The 25,242-nt window shown below is 39.9% G+C and overlaps 2 long non-coding RNA genes across 6 annotated transcripts in view; both read right to left on the bottom strand.

Annotated features, from left to right (window-relative positions):
* Positions 1–9,450: 9,450 nt before the first annotated feature.
* On the bottom strand, positions 9,451–19,686 carry LOC109499526. Its single transcript, XR_002156828.3, has 3 exons — positions 19,062–19,686; positions 13,351–13,401; positions 9,451–9,702 (listed from the first exon to the last, which is right to left on the bottom strand). It is a non-coding gene; the product is annotated as an uncharacterized LOC109499526 (long non-coding RNA).
* A 699-nt stretch (positions 19,687–20,385) lies between these two features.
* The window catches only part of LOC111560415, a 213,959-nt gene continuing 209,102 nt past the window's right edge, over positions 20,386–25,242 (bottom strand). For all 5 annotated transcript variants that reach the window (XR_002742170.2, XR_002742171.2, XR_006597516.1 and 2 more), the window contains one exon: positions 20,386–20,732. This is a non-coding gene — a long non-coding RNA (uncharacterized LOC111560415). The remainder of the gene's footprint in view (positions 20,733–25,242) is intronic.

The following is a 25,242-nucleotide window of genomic DNA, read 5'->3' as shown; positions in this document are numbered from 1 at the left end:
GTTTATTTTTGAGAGAGAGAGAGAGAGAGAGAGAGAGAGAGAATGGGGGAGGGGCAGAGACAGAGGGAGACACAGAATCTGAAGCAGGATCCAGGCTCTGAGCTGTCAGCACAGAGCCCGACGCGGGGCTCGAACTCACAGACCAGACTACGAAATCATGGCCTGAGCCAAAGTTGGATGGATGCTTAACTGACTGAGCCACCCAGGCGCCCCACATTGTTTACGTTAAGAGTAGCAGGTGACCCATCTTCGGGGATCACCAGCACCAGGAGTGGAATGGTTATGATAAAGTTCCTCCAGAAGATTTGGGGTTTTCTTTGAAACGTAGGCTGAAGGGAAAGAGGGCTTGGGTATCACCTCCCCAGAAGCCATATCATGGCTACTATATCCAAAGATGTGCTTTTTTAATGAACATAAATGGGCCCCAGGGCACCTGGGAGGCTCAGTCTCTTGAGCATCTGACTCTTGATTTCTGCTCAGGTCATGATCTCGCAGTTTGTGGGATCCAGCCCCGCTTTGGCCTCCATGCTGACAGCACAGAGCCTGCTTGGGATTCTCTCTCTTCCTTTCTCTCTGCCACTTCCCCCACTCCCACTGTCTTTGTCTCTCTCAAAATAAATAAGTAAAATTTTAAAAAGAAATGGGTCCCACCTTCCTCCTAGGAACGCCTTCCTTGATTGAAAAAGAACGGAAACTTGCTTTTATTATTGACTTCCTGTTGACGTTCAGACAGGACGATTTACCATAATTCCATGTTTTCATCTTCAAATTACCACGTGGGCATTGTCACATCGACAGAAACACAGGAAAGACCGTCTTCAATAACCCCAGCCTTCTTTCTAGTTCCTAAGCATGATGAAATGAACCAGGTAGCAAGATGGTGTCATCTGTGGCTGCGTGTATTTCCAGAAGGTAACCCTGCCTGGCCCAATGCTGAAGCACCACATCCAAACCATTCAGATGATGTCAGGCTTTAAACATAACCGAGTTTGCCTGTTTGGTGTTATCATGGTCTAAGAATTAGAATCCAGTCACGCAAAAGAAGCTTCAGTGGCTTACTTTTAGCACCATAAGTATACAAATTTGTTTTAGCTGGCACAAAGAGGGATTTGCAAGCTGGAATAATTCTCAGTTTGCCAAAACAATAGGTAGGATTTCCAGCGTCAGGCTCCCCTGTTTCACAAGAATGAGATTTACAAGATCTCGACCAATGTTCAGCCAAAATCTTCTAAGACAGTCTCTGTTTTAAATATTGCATTCTAAGGGCCCCTGGGTGGCTCAGCTGGTGAAGCATCCGACTTCACCTCAGGTCATGATCTCATGGTTTGTGGGTTCGAGTCCCTCATCAGGTGAGCACGAGCCCCGCCTCTCTCTCTCCCTCTCTGTCTCTGCACCTTGTGAGATTCTCTTCTCTCTCTCTCTGCTCCCTCACTCACTTGTGCCCTCTCTCTCTCTCAAAAAAATATGTATTGCATCCTATTATAACAGTCTATGCTCTTTTTTATAATTTTATTTTATTTTTATTTTTAAAAATTTTTATTTAATTTATTTTTTTAATTTACATCCACATTAGTTAGCATGTAGTACAACAATGATTTCAGGAGTAGATTCCTTAATGCTGCTTACCTGTTTAGCCCACAACCCCTCCAGTAATCCTTTGTTTGTTCTCCATATTTAAGAGTCTCTTATGTTTTTGTCCCCCCCCTGTTTTTATATTATTTTTGCTTCCCTTCCCTATGTTCATCTGTTTTGTATCTTAAAGTCCTCATATGAGTGAAGTCATATGATGTTTGTTTTTCTCTGACTAATTTCGCTTAGCATAATACTGTAGTTCCATCCACGTAGTTGCGAATGGCAAGATTTCATTCTTTTTGACGGTCAAGTAATACTCCATTATATATATATATAGATAGATAGATAGATAGATATATACACATATATATATGTATATATATACATATATATACATATACATATATACATGTACATATACATATACATATACATATATATACATAGATACATATATATATGTATATATATATATACATATATATGTGTATCTATCTATATATATATATATATATGCCACATCTTCTTTATCCATTCATCCATCGGTGGACATTTGGTCTCTTTCCATACTTTGGCTATTGTTGATAGGGCTACTACAAACATTGGGGTGTATGTGCCCCTTCAAAACATATGCTCTTGGGGCACCTGGGTGGCTCAGTCGGTTGAGCATCCGACTTCAGCTCAGGTCACGATCTCGCGGTCCGTGAGTTCGAGCCCCGCGTCGGGCTCTGGGCTGATGGCTCAGAGCCTGGAGCCTGCTTCTGATTCTGTGTCTCCCTCTCTCTCTGCCCCTCCCCCGTTCATGCTCTGTCTCTCTCTGTCTCAAAAATAAATAAACGTTAAAAACAAAACAAAACATATGCTCTTAACTATTACAATACCACATCCCTGTCTCCATAAACATTGAAGTGTTCTAAGTATCTAAAGTGCATTTCCTCTCACAATGAAAAATGATCCCATGTCCTCTTTAAACCACATTCTTATTTGGGGTTCAGAAAAGTAGTAATGTTGTTTCGTGCAACACACAAATGACACTTAGAGATACCCAGGACCTTTCCAAAGGATAGTGGCTGATAGTTACTGGTAAGAGGACATACACATATCCTTGAACTTTTTACATCCAATATATAGCACATTTGTCTGAATGAACACTGGGTGGGGAATTACTGATAATTCTGGAATAGGGGAATTCGTGTCCAGATTTCCAAAGCTGTTCATTTCTATCTTTTCAGATCAAAATTTTTAGCTGGACCCAGTAGTTTGTCGTGGTTGAATGTGTGTCACTGAACTTTACCACTACCTATGAAGCAAGAACTACCCACTCATTTAAGGTAAGTTCCTAGAAAGAAAAGGGGAAGTTCCTAGAAATGTTTGTTTGTTTTATTTTGTCTGGTTTTTACGTTATGCATACTCCCCTCCTAGTAGAGGACTGTTTATAATAAAGGAAGAAGACACACAAAATGGAATCCAGGGTAGAAGAAATATCTGTGAGCCTTGGTGTGATTTGTGGCCAATGAGATCATTCTTACCCAGAAGCAAGGAGAAGAAAAACTTAAGTAAACCTGATGTACCTGATTCTTTTTTTTTCAACTTTTACTTTGCTTTCTTCTCCAGATCTGTCCTCTTAATTATCTTACCACGTTTTTAAGTCTCATATGTTAGATTCCTTTCCTCTATTCAGATATGATCTCATTCCCCCGTGTCGCATCATTTACTCCCTTCTATCTGCTCCCCTTGGATGCTTTGATTTACTCCCATGACTAATATTGAAAGTCATGATTCTTAAATACAGAGCATCAATTCCATTCTCTTTTCTGGGCCAGACCTCCCACTCATCTCCACTCTTGTGGCCTTCAGATAGTTTATTCTTACCAGGTCTAAAATAAAACTCAAAATCCCATTGTCCTTAAGCTTTTATCTCTTCCCATATTTCCAAGCACATAAGAGTATATCTAGTCCATAAACTGAGCTAGAAACTTGGGATCATTCTGTCTCCTCCACTAGGCTCTGAGTTGCATGATTGCAAGGACTTTGTTTTGGTAACTCTTGTAGACCCGTTGTGTAACAAAGTACCTGGCACCTCACAGGTGCTTAATTCATATTTAATCAACAGATAAATAAATTCTTGACTCATTGTTTTTCCCTGCTCTTATTATCCATTAGGTCACCAAGCATTGTAGTTCTAGTCCAGAAGCAATGCTGGAACTCACCTTCTTTTCTCCACTTGCAGTGTCTCTGCCATGGACTTTTTACTTCTATGTCTTCTCAGGGCAGTCCATCCTCCTCATTGCCACAAGGGTTTATCTCCCCAGAATGAAGGTCTGATCAGACCATTTATCTATGTGAAAACTCCTGTTGGCCTTCTATACTCTAACATGGTCTTCAACCCAAGGGTCTAGTTTCTCTCCATTTGCCATTTCTTCATTGTAAGCCTTATGTTATACCCAACTGGACTAGCTTCCATTCTTAAACACGATACTCATTCTCCCATTCCCCATTGATTTGCTCATGCCCTTCTCCTAGCCCAGAATCCCCTTCCACTATCCTTGTCTCATGGCAGGGCAACTCAGTACACCTCTTTCATGAAGTTTCCATGGATTCTTCCAGTTTGCACGTCCCTTGAAATTTGCTCAGTACCCTTTCAAAGAAAGATCATATAATTTTAATTTTAAATTCCATTTTGTTGGCTGCATTGTGAGTTCCTTAAGGGAGGAATCATGCTACATTTATTTTTTTACTGTTTCTGCTGTCCAGCCAGATTGTAGCACATAGTCATACAAGAGCGACTATTCAGTGTAAGTGTCAAAGCAACTCCTCATCTGGAATAGTGAGAATAGAAACCATAGGACTAAACTGAATAGGAAATGGAAGCATATGTTCACCAAAATTCTGGGAGACTTTAAATTTTTTTTTTTCAACGTTTATTTATTTTTGGGACAGAGAGAGACAGAGCACGAATGGGGGAGGGGCAGAGAGAGAGGGAGACACAGAATCGGACAGGCTCCAGGCTCTGAGCCATCAGCCCAGAGCCTGACGCGGGGCTCGAACTCACGGACCGCGAGATCGTGACCTGGCTGAAGTCGGACGCTTAACCGACTGCACCACCCAGGCGCCCCTGGGAGACTTTAATATACCATAAAAAACTAGTGATCAAAGCATTTTGATTACGAAAACCCAGGTCTGCAATGAAACAGGACAAAGGGCTGAAAGATGGGACAGGGAGACAGCAGTTAAGAGTTGTTTTTATATCTGTGAGAATTACTTGGACAATTTTTACTTTTCTGACCTTGAACCGTAAGCTTCCAAGAAGTCCACCTACACATGATTGCCTGATGAGATCAGCACAAGGCATGCTCCAGTGCTGGCTATAGTTGTTTATCTAAGCAGGAGCAAGTAACAACTGGTACAGTCCTAACCCCACCGTTAAATGAAAAATGATTTGGCACAGACTTCAAACTATGTTAACATAATTGAGCCTTGAGGTAGGGATACTGGCAACCTTTATTCTGTTTTTCTCTCTGAAAATTATTTATCTTTACTCTATTTATAGTGTATCACAATCCTCTGAATCGGTAATAATAGGTAGGTATACACATACAGAATATGGCATCGTATACATGTAGCTATATTTCATTTATTCCAACAGTGAAATTCACTGATCAGAGATGGTTCTGTGTCCGAGAGAATTAAAACTAAACAGCTTTCAAAAACTGAAAAGTGTACTTGCTTGAAAAAATGCTATGTCATTCATTTAAAGATCCCTGAGTTGAGCCTGTATAGAAAGAAAACAAAGGGTCATAGCTGTACCTTTGCAATTTTAACCCATTGGCGTTGTCTCTCTAGCCCTTCATGGTATCCTAGAGCCAACATAGCCAGTGCCTTGTGTTTATCTCAATATTAGAATACATGCGTATTCTATCTTCAGAAGTACCCAGTAAAGACCTCTACTATTTGATCCGAGAAGTAAAGACCTCTACTATTTGGTCTGAGAAGGAGCATCGGGCTCAGCTGTTACATAGTAAATTTTTTGCATTTGAATGAATGAATGATATAAAGAGGGCTAGTATCTTCCACTAGGGATATAAGGCTCACTGCTAAGCCTTAGTACTCCTGCCATATTGGAGTCTCTCAGTTCCTATCAGGGCCTACCCTCTAAGTGTTCACAGATATGGTTGTCTGCCAAAGATAATCTCTCCCCACTACTGGCTTGCTGACATTATGTCCTTCAATTTGGGACAGAAGATCATCTGGAGAAGGATGTAAACAATTGGGGAATTGTAGAAGGAGGTAAAATTCAACTGCGAAGGGAGTGATAATAGCATATTGATTTAATGTTATAATACGTAGGAATTACTAACCTCGATCAGATCTTTCCATAAATATTTTGGCAGTGTGACAGAATAAACCTAAAAAGGGTGGGAAAAGAAGAATTTCCAACTGGAAGAGGGTGAGTTCAGTGAAGGATGACTTAAAGAAATGAAAACGAATCTTCAGCTATTTTAACCATTTTCTCAGAACTGATCGAAAATGAGAAAAAAGCGATAGTGATGACAATAATAATTAGGTGTTATGTGTCAGATGCTGTGCTAACCATTTTTCATAAGGTTGTCTGATTTAATCTCTAAAAGGATCCCGGGAGCAGGTAGTGTTCAACTCATTGCACAAATAAACAAAGGTTATAGATGCTAATTAACTTGCCCAAGGTCATAGAGGTTAAGTGGCACAACTGGATTGAAACTCAGGTCTGTCTGCTTCTAAATCTCACACACTTGACAAACGCAAGGTCATGTGTATGCAGTGCTTTCCACATAAAAATTCCCACATGTGGCCTCTCCTACCCCAATTCTCACTTTACACCATCATCAAATTTAATGGTAATTGTGGCAAGACTAAGCTCAAGACAGGGAACTGAGTTTGGTCTTGAACGTACTGAAGAGAGTGGCATTTTGCATACTTGAATTTTGATCCCCAAGACTATCCTGCTACCATCTTGTGGTCATAATGGGGCACTTGGTCCGAATTCAGAGGACAGGTCAAATTGGAAATTTGGTTTGTGATCTGCTGCAATGCACCTGGCCGGTTGAGCCCAGCAAAGGAAATCAATGATCCTAACTGTGAATTAAATACGGCTTAGAAAGGCAGATCAAGCACATCCCTTCAGCTAGAGAAATTGTCCAGTTCAATTTTGTATTTCATATTATCGATCACATTGGATTGCCACTAATGAAGACCAGTTGGAGTTTCATCACCATCATCATCACCATCACCATCATCGTCACCGTCACCATCCATTCTTATTAACGAAGAGCAAGTTGGACATTTATTCACTCAAGACACAATTCCTGAGCTCTGCTCTTGGGCCAGACACTGTTGTAGGTGCTAGGCATTCATCAGCAATCATGGCAAATAAGATAAAGCTTTGGCAGAGCTTGTGGTTGGAGAGGAAAGAGTGATTATAAACTAAGCAACTAACAGGAACAACATCCAAGAGTTAACATGGGCTGATGGGAAGGGATGTGTGGGTCATCTCAGTTGTGTGGTCAAAGACAACCTCTCTGGTAAGACATCTTCAGCAGGGGTCTCTCTGAGAGAAAAAGTCAGCCACGACAAAATCAGGGGGAAGGGCTTAATAACATGTTTCATCATCTTTTCAGGTGATTCTGATGCATTTCCTTGATTATGCTGGGAAGCAAATTTCTTGTTACCGCATTATCTCTAGCCAAAACTAGTCCCAAATAAAAGCTTCATAGGGGATTTATATACACATCAAAGTTTGAAGGGTGCCTGGGTGGCTCAGTGGTTAAGCATCTGACTTCAGCTCAGGTCATGATCTCACGGTTTGTGGGTTTGAGCCCCGCGTCGGGCTCTGTGCTGACAGCTCAGAGCCTGGAGCCTGCTTCCGATTCTGTGTCTCCCCTCTCTGCCCCTCCCTTGCTCGTGCTCTGTCTCTCAACAATACATAAATGTTAAAAATGATTTTTAAAAAATAAAGTTTGAGAACATTTCTTATAAAGGGCTGCAAAATCTTTGCCTTCTTGCAAATGACTTGTACCGTGACTTACAACTGACTTATACTACAGACACAATCAAATGGAGAGATCATTAAATATTCAAACTGAATTTTTTTTGAAAAATCACAAAATCCTATGTACATTCATAAAACTTAGTAATAAAACAATCATTAAATCTGGGTGATAAACATTCCATCCAATCTGTCTGTAATAAAGATATCACAGGTAGGAGGCTACTCCTTCAAATATCATATGGAACGCATCTGCCCATCAAAATGATCCAGAAATTATAAAATTGTTTCTTTCATTCTCCCAAGATCATTGGTTATTAATTGCACATTCATGAGTTTTAATGAAAGAAATGTTATTAATTTGGCTTTGCGGGGGAACTTACAAAATTGTGAAAGAGTCAGAGAGGCTGATGAAAGGAAAAGATTAATGCCCATGTAGTACCCAGAGGGTGACTAAGGCAATTACTTCCTTAGGAAGCAGTAGCTCTCTCAAACTGTTGATTCTAATTTTAACAAAACAAAGCAGATTTGAAGCTCACGCATTGACTTTTGCCCAAGAAGATTTGAAAATTCTTTTTACTGGAGTTGGAAACTTCATTCCAGGAATGAGAAAAGCTTTTCCCAAGCAGAATTAGATAATTATCATAGTCGTGAACAAATTGGCTTTAGCCACAATGAATAATGCATATGGGCACAAGAGTTGCTACACAGTATTTTTGTTTAGTATGGGAACACTAAGAAGCCAGAACTATAAAAACATAAGGAATTCATTTGCTATTGCCATGTCCCCATATTAATAACATCACAGTAATGAGTGTTTTTTTTTATGGTATTTATCATACATTTTTAATTTAGATTCAGTGTGTCTGCACTTTTTCTTTCTGAATACGAATATCTTTTTATACCTATATATATCCAAGTTATTCATATTTGATTCTATGATTCTATCTGAATCAAATTATATTTGATTCTATACCTATATCTATGCTTATATCTACAACGAGAAGGCATTCTTGAATTAACTACAACACCCCCCAGTACGGCCCTCATTATAGTTTCTTTTCAAATCCAGCGGGAATCCCGTCTCCACTCCACCAAAATAAATGTCTCATGTTGAATTGAAGATATATCTAACAATGTCTCTCCGCTCTTCCTAAGAGAAGTCATCTGTCAACCGTCAATAGAGTCGGAGTTCCAGGAGCAAAATAGAGAAAACTGAAAGCAGAGTTTCCCTTCTGGGACTAAGAGAATACATAAAAGACCCATTTGAATGAATAAAATAGGCATTTAATTATTTATTTTTTTATTTTTTTATTTTTGAGACAGAGAGATAGAGAGAGACAGGATCCAACGTGGACTCGATCTCACGACTCTGGGACCATGACCTGAGCCAAAATCAGGAGTTGGATGCTCAACTGACTGCACCACCCAGGTGCCTCTAAGACAGGCACTTACAAAATCTATAGCTATATGACAAACATTTTAAATTTAAATTTAAATAAGTAGATTTATTTATTTCAATCATTTTAAATTAAATTTAAAGGTAAAGTTATTGTTGTCTCTCACATTTCTGTGAATTCACTGAGCACAGCTGGATGGCTCCCATGTGGGGTCTTGTTGGCAGTTGTAGTGAAACCAGGCTGACTTGGGTGGCCGACGTGCCACCCTCCCGTGACTAGCAACTGATGCTGGCTACTGGCTGTGAGCATAGTAGGGCTTTCTATATGACCTGGGCTTCTCACATCACAGCAGCTAGGTTCCAAAAGCAAGTATCGAAGAGACCAAAAGTAGAGGTATATTAGCTGTCTCTTGGGGGGGTGGGTAACAAATTACCACAAACTTACTGGTATAAAACAACACCCATTTATCATTTCATAATTGCTATAGATCAGAAGTCTAGACACAACTTACTTAGCTGGGTCTTCTGCTCAGGATCTCCCAAGATTGCAGGCAAGGTGTCAGGACTACAGTCTCGTCTGAGGTCCAAGGTCCTTTTCCAAGTTTAATGGTTGTTGGTAAATTCCATCTCTCTGCTGCTGTGGAACTGATGGCTACTTGCTTCTTCAAGGTTGATGGGGAATATATCTTGGTTCGGGGAAGGTCTGAAACTTAAAAAAAAAAAAAAAAGAATACCTGGGGTGCTTTAGTGGCTCAGTCAGTTAAGTGTCCAACTGTTGACTTCGGCTCAGGTCATGATGTCATGATTCATGAGATCGGGCCCCATGTTGGGGCTCTGTGTTAGCACAGAGCCTGCTTGGGATTCTCTCTCTCCCTCTTCCCCTCCCGTGCTGGCACATGCTCTCTCTCTCTCTCTCTCTCTTTCAAAATAAATAAATTAATTAATTAAAAAAGAATAACTTTATTGATGCACCAGTCACATCTCATACAATTCACTCATGTAAGATGTGTCATTCAGTGGTTTTTAATATTGTCATTTATTCAACTATCAGCACAATCTGAGTTTAGAACATTTTTTGCTCTTCCAAAAGAAGCATTAGCAGTTAGTCTACACTCCCCCCCCCTCCCCCATCTCTGGCCCTAGGCGATCACTAACCTATTTTTGTGCACAGATTTTACCCTTCTGGCCATATTCATGGAATCATCTGATGTGTGGCTTTTTGTGACTGGCTCCTTAAATTAGCATAATGCTTTCCAGGTTCAACTGCATCGTATCTTGTATTAGCCCTTCATTCCTTTTTACGGCTGAATACTACTCTTTATAGACACAGCACATTTTATTCATCTATTCATCAATTGATGGACAGTCAGGTTGCTTTTACTTTGGGCTATTGTGAACAATGCTGCTCTGAACACTCATCTGGAAGGTTTTTGTGGATACGTGTTTGCATTTCTCTTGCCTTTATACCAAGGGATGGAAGTGCTGGGCCAGGAACTGTCAGACAATTTTCAAAGCCTCTGTGCCATTTTACGTTTCCACCAGCAATGTGTGAGGGTTCCTATTTCTCCTTATCCTCATCAGTGCTTACTATTGTCTGTTGTTTTATTCTAAATATCTTAGTGGGTATTTATTATCTCACTGCACTTTTGATCTTATTTTCCTAATGACTAGTGTTGCTGAACATATTTTCACGTGCTGTTTATATAACTTCCTTGGGAAAATGTCCATTCAAAGTCTTTGACCATTTTTTAGTTGAGTTATGTATATTTTTTGTTATTGTGTTGTGGTTTTTACATATTACAGACATAAGGCTTTTGCCAGATATACAATTTGCAAATATCTTCCCTCCTTCTATGTGTTGACTTTTCACTTTCTTGACTAGGTCCTTTGAGTCACAAAAGTTTTCGTTTTAATGATGTACAATTTGTCTGTTTTGTTTTTTGTCCTTTGCACTTTTGAAGTTTTATCTAAGCCATTGTTGCTTCACCCAAATTCATAAAAATGTACTCTTATGTTTTCTAAGAGTATTATACATTTGATGCTCACATTTAGGTGTATGGTCCATCTGGAGTTAATTTTTGTGTATAGTATGAAGGGAGGTTCAGCTTCATTCTTTTGTGTAAATATCCAGTTGTCCCAGCATCATTTGCTGGAAAAACTAAGCCCTCTTTTAAAGGACTCACCTGAGTAAGGCTGACCTAGCCAGGATAATCTCCTTCTGATTAGCTCAAAGTCAACGTATTAGGCACCTTAATTACATCCGCAAATCCATTCACCTTTGCTACATAAGGTAACATATTCACTGGAGTGATACCCAACAGACACACACGTCCCACTTATAATCAAGAGGAGGGCATACACTCTAGGGGGGAAGGTTTTAGAGGACATGTTAGAATTCTGCCTGCCACAGGAAGCTGCCAGGGGCTTAGGCCTGGGCTTGGATGCTGACAGAGCATCATTTCCATTATATTCTGTTGGCCAAGCTGTCACAAAGCCCACCCAAACGCAAAGGAGGAATTATAGAAAGAGAATTTAGGAAGTCGTGCCTGTCTGTAATTTACCACAGTGTGCTGTCGCAAAAAGCAGCTTTAGGCAAGGCTGTTTATTAAAATATTTACTTCTAGTCTTCCCTACCTTAAAATTCGAAAGAACTTTGTAAAGCAAGGAGATAACATCTTATAAAGAAAAATCTGGAACAGAATGCAATAGCTACTTGAGTTCATGTACTAAAGAGGAAATAAAAACCCAGTTCTAATGGGAGTTGGGTCTGATCCTCTATTAGTCTGGACTCAGTACACACCCAGATGAATCACCTTGGCTGTCCCATGGAGTACATTTCCTTCTTTGTGAGCAGCAGGTGGCCTATGAATGACCTTGGAAAGATGATTCAAATCACGCACAGAAACAATTTTTTCAGAATTAAGAAGTCCAAAAAGACTTGATTAGAGCTGAAAGGGAAAATCTCATTCTGATCCTGGAGGAGACGTTGATACCAATTTGATTTCTGTGGCTCCAGGCTCTGAGCTACTGCTACCAATGACTCTATGCCCGCCTACATTACCCTTCCTCTGTCTTCTGGGTTAGGTCCAATGACACAATGTAATTAGTCAAATTGACTCTGAGTAACCTATGGCAGTTTTTGTTAAAGTGTCCAGAAAAATGAGGGGCGCCTAGGTGGCTCAGTCAGTTGAGCGACTGACCTCGGCTCAGGTCATGATCTCACAGTTTGTGAGTTTGAGCCCCGAGTCGGGCTCTGGGCCGACAGCTCGGAGCCTGGAGCCTGCTTCTGATTCTGTGTCTCCCTCTCTCTCTCTGCCCTTCCCCCACTCACGCTCTGTCTCTCTCTGTCTGAGAAATAAATAAACATTAAAAAAAATTTTTAAAAAGTGTCCAGAAAAATGAGACCTATTTCAATATGCAAATTACATAGGAATAAGCAGCTTGTAGTAGTCAAGGCATTGCAGAAAGCTTGTCCGCATGCAAGATGACCAAGTTTTCTTTACTTCAGATAACTTCCTACATTACTCAATTTATGCAGCATGTGAATAAATTGAGTAATGTAGGTGTATCAGATATATTAAAAATAGAGTCTGGAAATAGATGAAAACCAACGGCCTCTCTTTCCTTTGGAATCCAAAAGAAAAACTGAGTGGAAATCTTGAAATCTGAGGCAGGTTGGTAGAATATACAAAGAAACAATTAGGATATTGAAGTAGATGTGGATTTTGCTCTTTTGTTTTGTTTTTAGCCTGGCTGGAATGACTCTGTCTTTTTTCCAGTGGCCGCAACATGAAAACAAAACAAAACAAAACAAAACAAAACAAAACAAATATATATATGGATTCACAAAAGACCTAGCTAGGTTCCAGAGCAGTTTCTAAAATTTATCTTGATTAGTACTCTCAGTAAAGTCATCTCCACATTTCTTGCTTGCATTCTCATTTTTTAAATGATAATAATCATACCTATCCTACCTGCCTCACAGAGATGTATTATTAAAATCTAGTAAAATATACCTGTAGGTCAAGCGAGATGCTTTGAACTGCTTTGAGGAAACCAACCTAGCCTGAAGAGTCAGATAATTTCACACGACTTCCAGAGGAATGGCTAACTTAGAGGTCGACTGCTTCAATAACCCCATGATGTCATTAGGAACAGATGTTCTTTCCAAGTCTCTTTTCTGTGGTTGACAGATTTTGGCTTAACCCATCGGCTTGTTCTCCAACTCACTGTTGTAAGGCAATCTTTGCCTCTTTTATTTATCCGGGGAGAAAATAGAAATATTTCATTCCAGGCCTTATAACTATTCCTGGACCAATAACGATGATCGGCAAACCATGCTATGATTGACTTATACCTGGATTCCTAAAACGATCCGGCTTTGATTCATCAGGATCTTTTCCAGGAGCTGAAAAAAAGAGAAGGTTGCAAGGGTTATGTGAGGGACATGAGTTGCAAGGGTTATGTGAGGGACAAGAGGACACATGAACAAAACTGGGGTTCTGTGAAGAATTATGAGAAGGAAATAAGGGCTGAGGAGGCAATCAACAGTGGTACATCACTTAAAAATAGCACATTTTAATAAATATTCTAGAAAGTGTTTTTATTTTTTTTTAATTTTTTTTCAACGTTTATTTATTTTTGGGACAGAGAGAGACAGAGCACGAAAGGGGGAGGGGCAGAGAGAGAGAGAGACACAGAATCTGAAACAGGCTCCAGGCTCTGAGCCATCAGCCCAGAGCCCGACGCGGGGCTCGAACTCCCGGACCACGAGATCGTGACCTGGCTGAAGTCGGACGCTTAACCGACTGCGCCACCCAGGCGCCCCTAGAAAGTGTTTTTAAATTGTATTTCATTCAAAGGCACTGGTTCATCTTCCCCTAGAACAATATTGAAATTCTCCAAAACAGATTTCATGGGGAGAATTTGGCTCACTTGGTAACTATCAGTTATGACATGATAAGTTATGAATTTTTTATAAATTATGAAAACTATGATATAAGCAGGAATGGTTCAAGGCGTATGTATAAAACACAACATTGAGAGAAAAGTTTTGAATAGATACATAGGAAGATTTTATAATACTTTAAGCTATAATATTTTATAATATTTTAAGCAGGTTTAAAAAACCAAAAGAATGGAATTGTAATTTTACCCTACACTTCAGACAAAAATCAACTCAAAGTCCACAAAGATCTAAATGTAAGAGCTAAAGGAAAAGACTTCATGACATTGAATTTGGCAATAATTTCACGGATAGAACACCAAAAGCACAGGAAAAGAAAAAAAAAGAAAAAAAAACAGACAAACTGGACTACATTAAAGACAAACAAACAAACAAACTTGTGTTCAGCAAAAGACGCCATCAACAGAGTGAAAAGGCAACACACAGAATGGAAATATTTTCTTTTTTTTTTTAATTTTTTTTTCAACGTTTATTTATTTTTGGGACAGAGAGAGACAGAGCATGAATAGGGGAGGGTCAGAGAGAGAGGGAGACACAGAATCTGAAACAGGCTCCAGGCTCTGAGCCATCAGCCCAGAGCCTGAGGCGGGGCTCAAACTCACGGACCGCGAGATCGTGACCTGGCTGAAGTCGGACGCTTAACCGACTGCGCCACCCAGGCGCCCCAAGAATGGAAATATTTTCAAATGGTATATCTGAAAAAGGATTACCATATAGGAGATGTAAAGAACTCCTACAACTCAACGACAAAAAAACAACCTGATTTAAAATGTGCAAATCATATCTACTTTTATGTATATACCCAAAATGATTGAAAGCAGGGTCTCAAAGAGGCATTTGTACACCCATGTTCCTAGCAGCATTACTCACAATGGCCGAAAGGCAGAAGCAACCCAACTGTCCATCAGTGGATAAATGGATAAAGAAGATGTGGTCTATACATACAATGAAATATAATCAGCCTTAAAAAGGAAGAAAATTTTGACACGTGCTGCAACATGGATGAACCTTGAGGACATGATGACAGGTGAAGCAAGCCAATTACAGAAAAACAAACACTATATGATTCCACTTACATGAGGTGCCAAGAGTAGTCAAGTTGAGAGACAGAGAATAGAATGGTGGTGGCCAAGGGCCAGAGAGGGCAGAATGTGCAGTTATTATTTGGTGTGTATAGAGTTTCGGTTTGGGACGATGAAAAAAGTTCTGGAGAGGGATGGTGGTGATAATTGCATAACCGTGTGAATGTCCTTAATGCTACCAAACGGCACACTTAAAAATGGTTAAGACAGTAAATTTTGTGTTATACATATATGACCAGTTTTTTAAAGCAGTTAGCAGTTAAAGGATTTAATAAGGATACAGGTGAGTAACAGATAAAGAGATACATAGGAGAAGGCCGGAAGGGTCCCGAGCAGAGGACCCCATAAAGTTGAAGTACATTGCCCTCTCAGGTGCATGGATGTGTTCACCTATCAGGAAGCTCCCTGAGCCCTGTATTATTGGGATTTTTATGGATGCTTCGTCAGGTAGCCATGATTGATTATTAATTCCATGTCCCCCCCGCCTTCTCTTCATTAGAGAATAACAGAGAGGGGGTGGGGACCGAAAGTTCTAAGCTTCTGCTCATGGCTTCGTTTTCCGGGTGACCAGCTCTCCCCCCATCCATTAACCATCCAGAAGTCCACCCCGAGTCACTTCATTAGAACCAAAACACCTCTATCACCCGGGAAGTTAAAGGGTTTGGGGAGCTCTGTGCCAGGAACTGGGGGCAGAGACCAATATAGATTTTCCGTCATTGCACAGCTTGAACAAATGAATGGGGCAGAACTGCAAGGAGGGAACTACCTTAGTTAAAATGTCATATATTATCCACCCACAAGCACAAAAAATTTGTTTGCATTTTACAGCCATTCCATAGCTCCTTAAAGTCCATCCGAGATTCCAAATTAAAAGTCCCTCTCTACCTCTACTTTTCCTTCTCTGTAATGTTTTTATTGATACTCTAGTCTTTATTTCTCTGTTACTCAATTTTCATTTCTAAATAGGACTCATCAACTTAGCTGAGTGCCTTTTCTGAGTGCATTGTATCATTTTTATTTTGGTTTCTAATTTTTTATGAGTATACTTGGCATACAATGTTACATTAGTTGCAGGTGTACAACATAGTAATTAAACATCACTATATCGTGCAATGCTCACCGCAAGTGCCCCTATACTACCTTATTACAGTATCAGTGACTAGATTCCCTAGGGTGTGCCTTTTATTCCTGAAACTTAGCCGTCCCATAACTGGAAGCCTGTAACTCCCTCTCTCCTTCACCAAGTTTTCATCCCTCTACCTTCCCACCCCCCCCCCCATCTCTTTGGCTGTCAGCTTATTCTCTGTATTTATAGGTCAGATTCTGCTTTTTGTTTGCTTATTCACTTGTTTTTCAGATTCCACCTATGACTGAAATCATATAGTATTTGTCTTTATATGATTTATCTCATGTAATATAATACCTTCTAGGCCCATCCATGTTATCACAAAAAGATTACATCTTTTTATGATTGTGTAGTATTCCAGGTGTGTGTGTGTGTGTGTGTGTGTGTGTGTGTGTGTGTCTCACATCTTCCTTATCCATGTATCTATCAAAGGACATGTATGGGCTGTGTTTTCTGTCTTGGAAATTATAACTAATGCTGCAGTAAACATGGGGGTGCATCTAGCTTTCTGAATTAGTGTTTCCATTTTCTTTGGGTAAATATCCAGAAGGGTAATCATTGGATCACATGGTTTCTCTTTTTAACTTTGTGAGGAACCTCCATACTGTTTTTCCATAGTGGCTACACCAGTTTGCATTCTCACCAATGGTGCACGAGGGTTCCTTTTTTCCCCACATCCTCACCAATACGTGTTATTTCTTATCTTTTTTTTTTAATTTAAACCACTCTGATATGTATAAGATGATAGCTTACTGTGGTTTTAAGCTGCATTTTCCTGATGATGAGTGACGCTGAGCATCTTTTCATGTGTCTGTTGGCCATCTGGATGCCTTCTTTGGAAAAATGTCTATTTAGGTCCTTTGTTCATTTAAAAATTTTTTTTAACATTTATTTATTTTTGAGAGGGGGGGAGGGGCAGAGAGAGAGGGAGACACAGAATCCAAAGCAGGCTCCAGGCTCTGATCTGTCAGCACAGAACCTGACGCGGGGCTCGAACTCATGAACCATGAGATCATGACCTGAGCTAAAGTTGGACGCCTAACTGACTGAGCCAACCAGGCGCCCCAGATGCTTATTTTTTCAATTATATTATTATACTGTTGTTGTTTGTTGTTGTTTGTTGTTGTTTTGGTGTTAAGTTGTATAAGTTCTTTATATATTTTGGATATTAAACCCTTATTGGATATGTCATTTGCAAATATATTATTCCATAAATTGTCTTTCATTTTGACGGTTTCCTTCACTGCACAAAAGCACTCCTAATAGTTTTTGCTTTTGTCTCCCTTGCCTTAAGAGACACATCTCAAAAAGTGTGGCTACGGCTGATGTCAGAGAAATCACTGCCTGTGTTCTCTTTCAAGATTTTTGTGGTTTCAGGTCTCACATTAGGTCTTTAATTCATTTTGGGTTTATTTTTGTGTGTGGTGTGAGAAAGTTCACCACAATTATTTTTTCTAAGTGTACAGAAATGTTTACAATTTTGCTATTTTACTCCTAAAGTTTATAAAAGGTATTATGTGTGTAACAAGAAAAGCATTGATTTACTACAAATATCTAGTCCAGGTGTTATCTGGTTCCTCTCTGCCTCCTAAGAGTTTCAAAATGTTGCTTGAATTCCTATCCCAAACCTTCTAGAGGTTGAAACTTCTATCCAAGATTTGTACTAATTCTTAGTAGTGGAGTTTGTCTCTGGTGTTTAGTTCTTTATCCCATTGAATTATCCCACATTAAGAAACTTTTTAGACACTCTCAAGAAAGCTATTCTCCTCTGCATTCTATCTACCTAGACTCTCATCAGTTTCACAAACATGAAATGAAGCATTAAAATGTTTCACAGACGAGTGTAGTTGGAGAGTTAACTGAAGTTTTTCAGAGATGGAAAGTGGGGTTGGCTTAGATCACAACCCAAACAACATCAAATTGAATATTAGCCACCTAGCTCTTTATTTTATTTTATTTTATTTTATTTTTATTTTTGAGAGAAAGAGAGACAGAGTATGAAGGGGGCAGAGGCAGAGAGAGAGGGAGACACAGAATCTGAAGCAGGACTTGAACTCACAAATGGGAGATCATGACCTGAGCTGAAGTGGGATGCTTAACCGACTGAGCCACCCAGGCTCCCCAGCCACTCAACTCTTAAAAGTCATTTTTGTCTCTCCGCCTTGGTCACTTCACACATGTAATATCCCAACCTCACACCACATCCAGCTCATACTATCTCCTGTCTTGCTTTTATCTCTAACAATAACTCCACGAGTAACAATACTTCAAAAATGAATGCACAAAACAATTTGAGTCTCTATACAAGGCTGGCCTGGTTTGGCTTTTCCTAATCATTTATTTTGAAGGAGGAGGAAAATGTTTTCAGTAATGTCTTTCAAATTGTTGAAAATGAATGGTTGCTAATGTTTCAATACAATATTTTAAGATTCCTAGCCATCAAACAAAAAACAACAAAACACTCCATCATGTTACTCTGATAATGTAAGGGAATTACCTGCAAAATATTTTGGACCAGTAATTTATTATTTTCTGAAATTTATTCCATTTATTCCTCTCTCTATAAATTAAGTGACTAATCTGTTTCATTTCACTCACTGACATCACTCTCCAAAGATGTACACATAATATATTATATGCAAGACAAAGCAAGAAGAGTGGGAAGGAAAGTAGTAGAAGTCACCAGAATGGTGAATGGAAGGGCTTCTATGATTTACTAGGATAAGAAATCAGAGGAGAAAAACAAAAACACAAACACAAACAAAAACCCTATAGTCCAAAAATAGCCAAATGGATCATCTTGAATGAGCTGCTGATATGAAGCTGTTAAGCTCTCAAACCAGAAAAGAGACACATATTTAAGAATGGAGGGGAAAATATCAACGTGCATGTACCTTACGTGTTTTGACAGCCAGATGAATCATGAGACTATTCTGAAGACTTTCTACCCGCATTCAGCAAAGTGCACTCTAGTGTACAAATGTGGTCAACACAACACACACGATCCAGTGTGAAATGATTGAACTGGTGCCAGGCTGTAAGTTGGGGACCACCATTAACTCACTAGGAGACCAGATCATAGTCACCGAGTCACATTCATTCGTCCTTTGTGGTCCTTCCATAAGTTTTTTCTTGGAATGCTCATTACTATGTGCTGACCCATAATAGTAGATTCTGGATTGCAAGGATTACTTAAAAATGGCCAACGACCTCAATGAGCCGCTAGTGTAGATAACAGACATTTGCTGTGTGTCTTGTTTTTAGGGTAGCACCAGGCAGCAGGTATTGTGCTAGCCAAGAGGGAATCACATTCTTGCACCACATTCCTCACTGTCAGAGGAAATACCACAGGGCCTGAGCACCTTGGTCATGACGCAAATACACCACTGAAGATAAAGTTCTGGGTAAGCTGTGAAGGCCTATCCAGCCAGCCCAAGTGGAAGGAGTAGAATCTTCTCATTCATTCCCAAGCTCCTGTGTCTGGACAGTAGGTACCACAGATCCGATGTGAAATGTACGCACCCTGAAAAAGACAAAAAGCAAAAGAAGAAAACTGTGAACTCAAAAACTATAGTTGTTTTAAAGCCATCAGTTTCAACTTTTTCAAATGTGACCCAATATAGCTGGTGATATATAAATGCTGTTTGAAGCGGGCTGTTGATTTGAACGTATTTGAAAGAACATGGGCTGGGGCCCCCGAAATTCAGAGTATCAGGACTCACAAGGGTCTTTGAATAGTCCCTGCAGAGATAAGCCTGGGTTCCAATCCTGGCTCAACCATACACATTCTGGTTGGGGGCCTGACAAACCAACTTACATGTCTTAAGCTTTAGCTTAGTGTTCTATAACATGGGGACAGTAATATCCAACAAAGCATTGTCAGTAACAAATGCTTTATTACATAGAAAGTGCCTGGCACACTTTAAAAAAATATATTTGTTGTTTTTCTTTTTTTCCATATATTGTAGGTGCTGCTGTTGACATATCTTTTTTAATTTTTTTAAATGTTTATTTGTTTTTGAGGTAGAGAGAGAGAGAGAGAGAGAGAGTGGGGGGGTGGGTACACAGAGAGAGGGAGACACAGAATCCGAAGCAGGCTTCAGGCTCCGAGCTGTCAGCACAGAGCTCGATGCGGGGTTTGAACCCACAAACTGTGAGATCATGACCTGAGCCGAAGTCGGATGCTTCACCTACTGAGCCACCCAGGCGCCCCTGCTGTTGATGTATTTCTTAACACGTTGTTCGTGGATAAGGATGTTTGGAATGGATTGACAGGTAAACACTTGGGCACACAATTGTTCTGGTCACGCTAATCCCAACTTCCCTCTGTGCATATCTGATTGTCGCTGTCCTCCCAAACAATAAGCCCTGGGGGGATTGTTAGGAAAATAATGATATATCAGGAGATGCCTTGACTTCCCAAGGTGGTGCTATGGTGATACTCAGAAAAGGGCTTGCCTCGCTGGGCTGGAGGATGATGACTCCAGGGACACTTCATGGTCTCCTTAGACACTTTCCCCCTCGGTTTCTCCCGTTCTCTCCTTGTCTTTCTTTTGCTTGAACCTCTGTGAAAAAATGAACAGGTTTTGCTTTTGAGAAAGGTATCCATGTTAATTAGTGATGTGCTTGATCATATGATTTCTTTTTAAAATTATGAAGCCTCGAGTAGTTTTCTGAGAGTTCATTTTTTTAATTTTATATTTGGTAGCTACGGTCCTGAAATAAATTTCATCTCCAGAGAGATAGGAACATTTGTGTGAGGGACAGATGAGTGAAATTTTCACAGTTCAGCCTGCATTTCTCCTCCTTCCCCAAAGTCCATCATTTTTGTTTTAAGCATCGCTTTCTTGCCAGTACACCCCAAGGGTATTCTTTTCTTAATCTTTCTTAAAAAGTCTTATGTGGTTTCTTGTCCATGCATTAACCAGTCGTCTGGTTAGAAGATCGCATTGATTTTATTGGTGTTAGTATGGTATACAGCTAATAAAAATGTTAATAAATAAACGTAATTAATTCCCTTCCAATCTCAACCACCTTGTTTCTGTCCGCTAAAAGTAAGATTTACTGTATTTTGAGCTTTGCATGGTCCCGAACACCCTGGCTCGCAGTGACCCAAGAGAACAGGAACCCACCAAGAACAGGAACAGGGGTGCTCTGAGATTTCCACTTTGCTCCAAGACGTTACATCAAGGCATCCATGGAGACAAGAGATTTTTGGCTCTTGTAGGGCCAGCTCTAGTCACACAAACAAAAATTGTTTTTTGATAGAAATATTGCACAAAGTGTATGTCTTCAGTGGAAGGCCACGAAAAATCCCAACGATGAGCCCATGCCAGTGGGCTTCACTGTTTTCCAACCGTACTCTTCTCTTCTTATGAGAACCTGAAGGTCTGGGCAAGAGACTCCTTTCGTAGAGAAGGAAATTCCAGGTTAGGACAGTTGAGTGAGTTTCCCAAGCTGGCCACTGGTTTGATGCAGAAGTAGGAGAGAGTTATCTGACAACAGGTGAGTTAGCAGTCATGTTTCTTTGGCCCTGACCAACCCATCAGGGGTCTAAGTTTGCGGTCTTCCGCCTTCCTGAAATTCTGCTTTTTATTTTATTTTATTATTTTATTTTTTATGCTAAAAGGAGTACAGGAGTCAGATACTGTGTGGCACAGCTATACTCCGGAGTGGAAGTGTGTATTTTTCATATACTCAGAGTAGTTCCACAGTGATACTTTATAGATACCTTTGTTGTTGTTTTTAATCCACTCCCAGGTTGTGAATTATTTAGCTGAATATAAAACCCTTCATTCATTTTACAGCAATGTGGACTGACAGAACGGAAACCCAGAAACAGTGAAGTTAGATAGCTACACTTGCTTAGCATTTCACAGGTTAGAAAGCCTTTTTCATATACATTCTCTTTACTTGACCCTTCCAACAACCATACAAGCAGAAATCGTTGTTTCCATTTTGCACATCAGAAACAAAGTCTCAATGAAGTTAATGACTTGGCCAAGGTTACTCAAAGAAGCAATTGGCAAACTCTTATAACCTTGGATACCATTGGCAAGAATCTAAATATTCATTTTCATATGCATATGCTTATTTATAAGTTGTACATACATGACACTGTTAATATGTGGAATATATTAGAAAACCTACTCCCAGGGCGCCTGGGTGGCTCAGTCGCTTAAGCGTCCAACTTCAGCTCAGGTCATGATCTCACAGTTTGTGAGTTTGAGCCCCGTGTCAGGCTCTGTGCTGACAGCTCGGAGTCTGGAGCCTGCTTCGAATTCTGTCTCCCTCTCTCTCTGCCCCTCCCCTGCTCACGCTCTGTCTCTCTATCTCTCAAAAAATGAATAAACGTTAAAAAAATTAAAAAAAAAAGAAAACCTCCTTTCAAAATGGGAATTTTAAGGACGAGATAAAGATAAAATAACCAAGAATTGTTTAAGTTACATATTCTTACCAATGAAATAAAAATTTGTGCTAACACAAAAAAACAGTATTAATTATACTTTGAGTGAGAAAACTATAGCTCAATATGGTTTATTGTTTTTTCAAAATTCTGATTTATTCTCGTATTTTAGCCATCTGAATTTCTGGTTTTAAGCTAATTTTATTTGGGCACTTGGTATTATGGCCAGACAAAAATGTAAAGTCACTCAACATTAATATGTAAATAAAATAGAAGTGTGTTGTTGGTCGTACTGATTAAATTGTGGAGATCATTTTCAAGTCCAACCTCTAATTATGCAAAGTTTTCTATTTTTTTAATTTTTCAATGTTTATTTATTTTTGAGACAGAGAGAGAGAGAGAGGGGCAGAGAGTGAGAGAGAGAGAGAGAGAGAGACACAGAATCCGAAGCAGGCTCCAGGCTCTGACCTGTCAGCACAGATCCCGACGCGGGACTCAAACCCATGAACTGGGGGATCATGACCCATGACCCAAGCCAAAGTTAGACGCTTAACTGACTGAGCCACTCAGGTGCCCTGCAAAGTTTCTACTAAAATTCTTTTCAAAAATTTTCCTCTCATCTGACCTGAGCTAATCATTCTTACAAACTAAGCAGAAGATATTAAAATACTGCTATTGCTATCTCGTATTATGAGCCAACGGGCTCCGTCTTCCAGTTCCGTCTCTGACACGTCACTTGCAAGGCAACACTGTCATCCTTTCAACAAGATAAAATTTAACGAACTAAAAAAATCAATGACTTTTCTTGTATCTGGGAGAGAACTGATGTCATGAGGCAAACCATGACCCTGAAATCTCACAGCTGAGGTCTGGTGTCCAGAGCAGAGGCCACAAGAGCCTCTAGGAGAAACACTTAAGTGGAGGCTAAACATGGATGACCCGGAGGGTGAGCCACTTCTGGTGGCTGCAGTCTTGCCCCCCCCCCCCCCATCTGGGAAGTCCAACCATTCCTCAAGATGGAGAGCCGGGAAAGATCCACTCATGGAATACACCCAGAGTGTTCTCTGTCACAAAGGCCTACTCTCCAAGGGAGAATAACAGTTCAGAAGGGTCTTATCCCATCCGGAGAAAGGGCATTTCTTCCGGTATAGCCTTCTCCAGTCTTCTCGCCTCATGTAAGGGGAGAACGAAAGCTAGAAATTACTTGCACAGGTCAAAGCCCAGGGACTCGGGCCACTACAAGACCGAAGTTTAATCATAGGATGATAAGACACTTTCCCTTTCCTACCTTATCCCTATACCCACAGGACTCAAGTATGGTAACGGCAGTTTAGAGCTGAAAGAGCAGCGAGGAAGAGTACGTAGGCAGTAGTGGGAATTTAAGGCTGTTACTGTCTACATCTATAGCAGACAGTAAACCTAGCAAGACTCTAGCCATTACCCTAAATCTTTACACTAATGACCCCAGTTCTCGCCATTCAATATATGTCTACCTTTTATTTTTTATTTGTTTTAATTTTTAAGTGTTTATTTACTTTTTGAGAGAAAGAGAGGGACACAGAGCATGAGCGGGGCTCATGAGGGAGACAGAGACACGGAATGCAAAGCAGGCCCCAGGCTCTGAGCTGTCAGCACAGAGCCTGATGCGGGGCTCAAACCCATGAACTGTGAGATTGCGACCTGAGCCCGAGTCAGAGGCTTAACCAACTGAGCCACCCAGATGCCCCTATTTCTACTTTTTAAAAAACAATTCCAGGCATACTAAAAGGCAATGAAAAAAAAAATACAACACAGGCTCAAGAGACAAAATAATCATCAGAACCAGACTAAGCTATGACCTAGTGTTTGGAACTGTCAGAGAATTTAAAAATAGTACAGTATGTTAAAGGCTCTAATGGAAAAGGTAGACAACATGCAAGAAAACATGGGTGATGTAAGCAGAAAATAGAAAGTCTAAGAAAAAACAGATTTGTTCAAATCCATATAAACTTGAACGTGTTCTCATTTAGAAGACATAAAAGGATGCAAATAAATAATGTCATCATCCTCAACCTCTCCCTGATATGGAGGTCCCGCTCTTTTTCTAGGATTTCTTCTCAAATCGTATATGATGAGAGACACTGATGTGCAGATCTAATGAATGAGTAAATATCAATCTGTATATTAAATATGCATGCATCCATTTGAGAGACAACTGCCCTATTACAGAACCAAACTCCAATTTACTTTGGCAACTGATCTATGGAAGAATTCATTCATATTCATTCAAATTGATACCATTTTCCATTGTGACTCTTGGGTGAACTATGGCTCCAATAGTTGAATTTTCTTGTATAGAGAATAATAATACTTCCCGCTCAAACTGACACTCACCTGAACTGATATATAGAATCAAAAGCTAGTCAGAGTAAACCAGTACTTAAAAGGAGGGAGATTGGGTGACCAAAAGTTAATTCATCTTGCATTTAATTTAAAAATAGAGTTGTCTCCGCTTAATATTTATTTCCAAATTATTTTAATTGACATGAGTGGGAATTGAAGAGTCTTGGGCTGGACTCTTTCTCTGGTTGATTAGGACAGAATTGTAGTGTCTGTTCAAATGTTCATGTCTCAGCCCTCTTTGAATACAGCAGGGCATGTGACTGGCTGTGGACAGTGGGTTGTGAGCA

Source organism: Felis catus, chromosome B2 (genome assembly GCF_018350175.1).
Source record: "Felis catus isolate Fca126 chromosome B2, F.catus_Fca126_mat1.0, whole genome shotgun sequence".
Taxonomy (NCBI): Eukaryota; Metazoa; Chordata; class Mammalia; order Carnivora; family Felidae; genus Felis; species Felis catus.
Note: the sequence above shows the minus strand (reverse complement) of the source record. Positions and strands in the feature narration are given on the sequence as shown.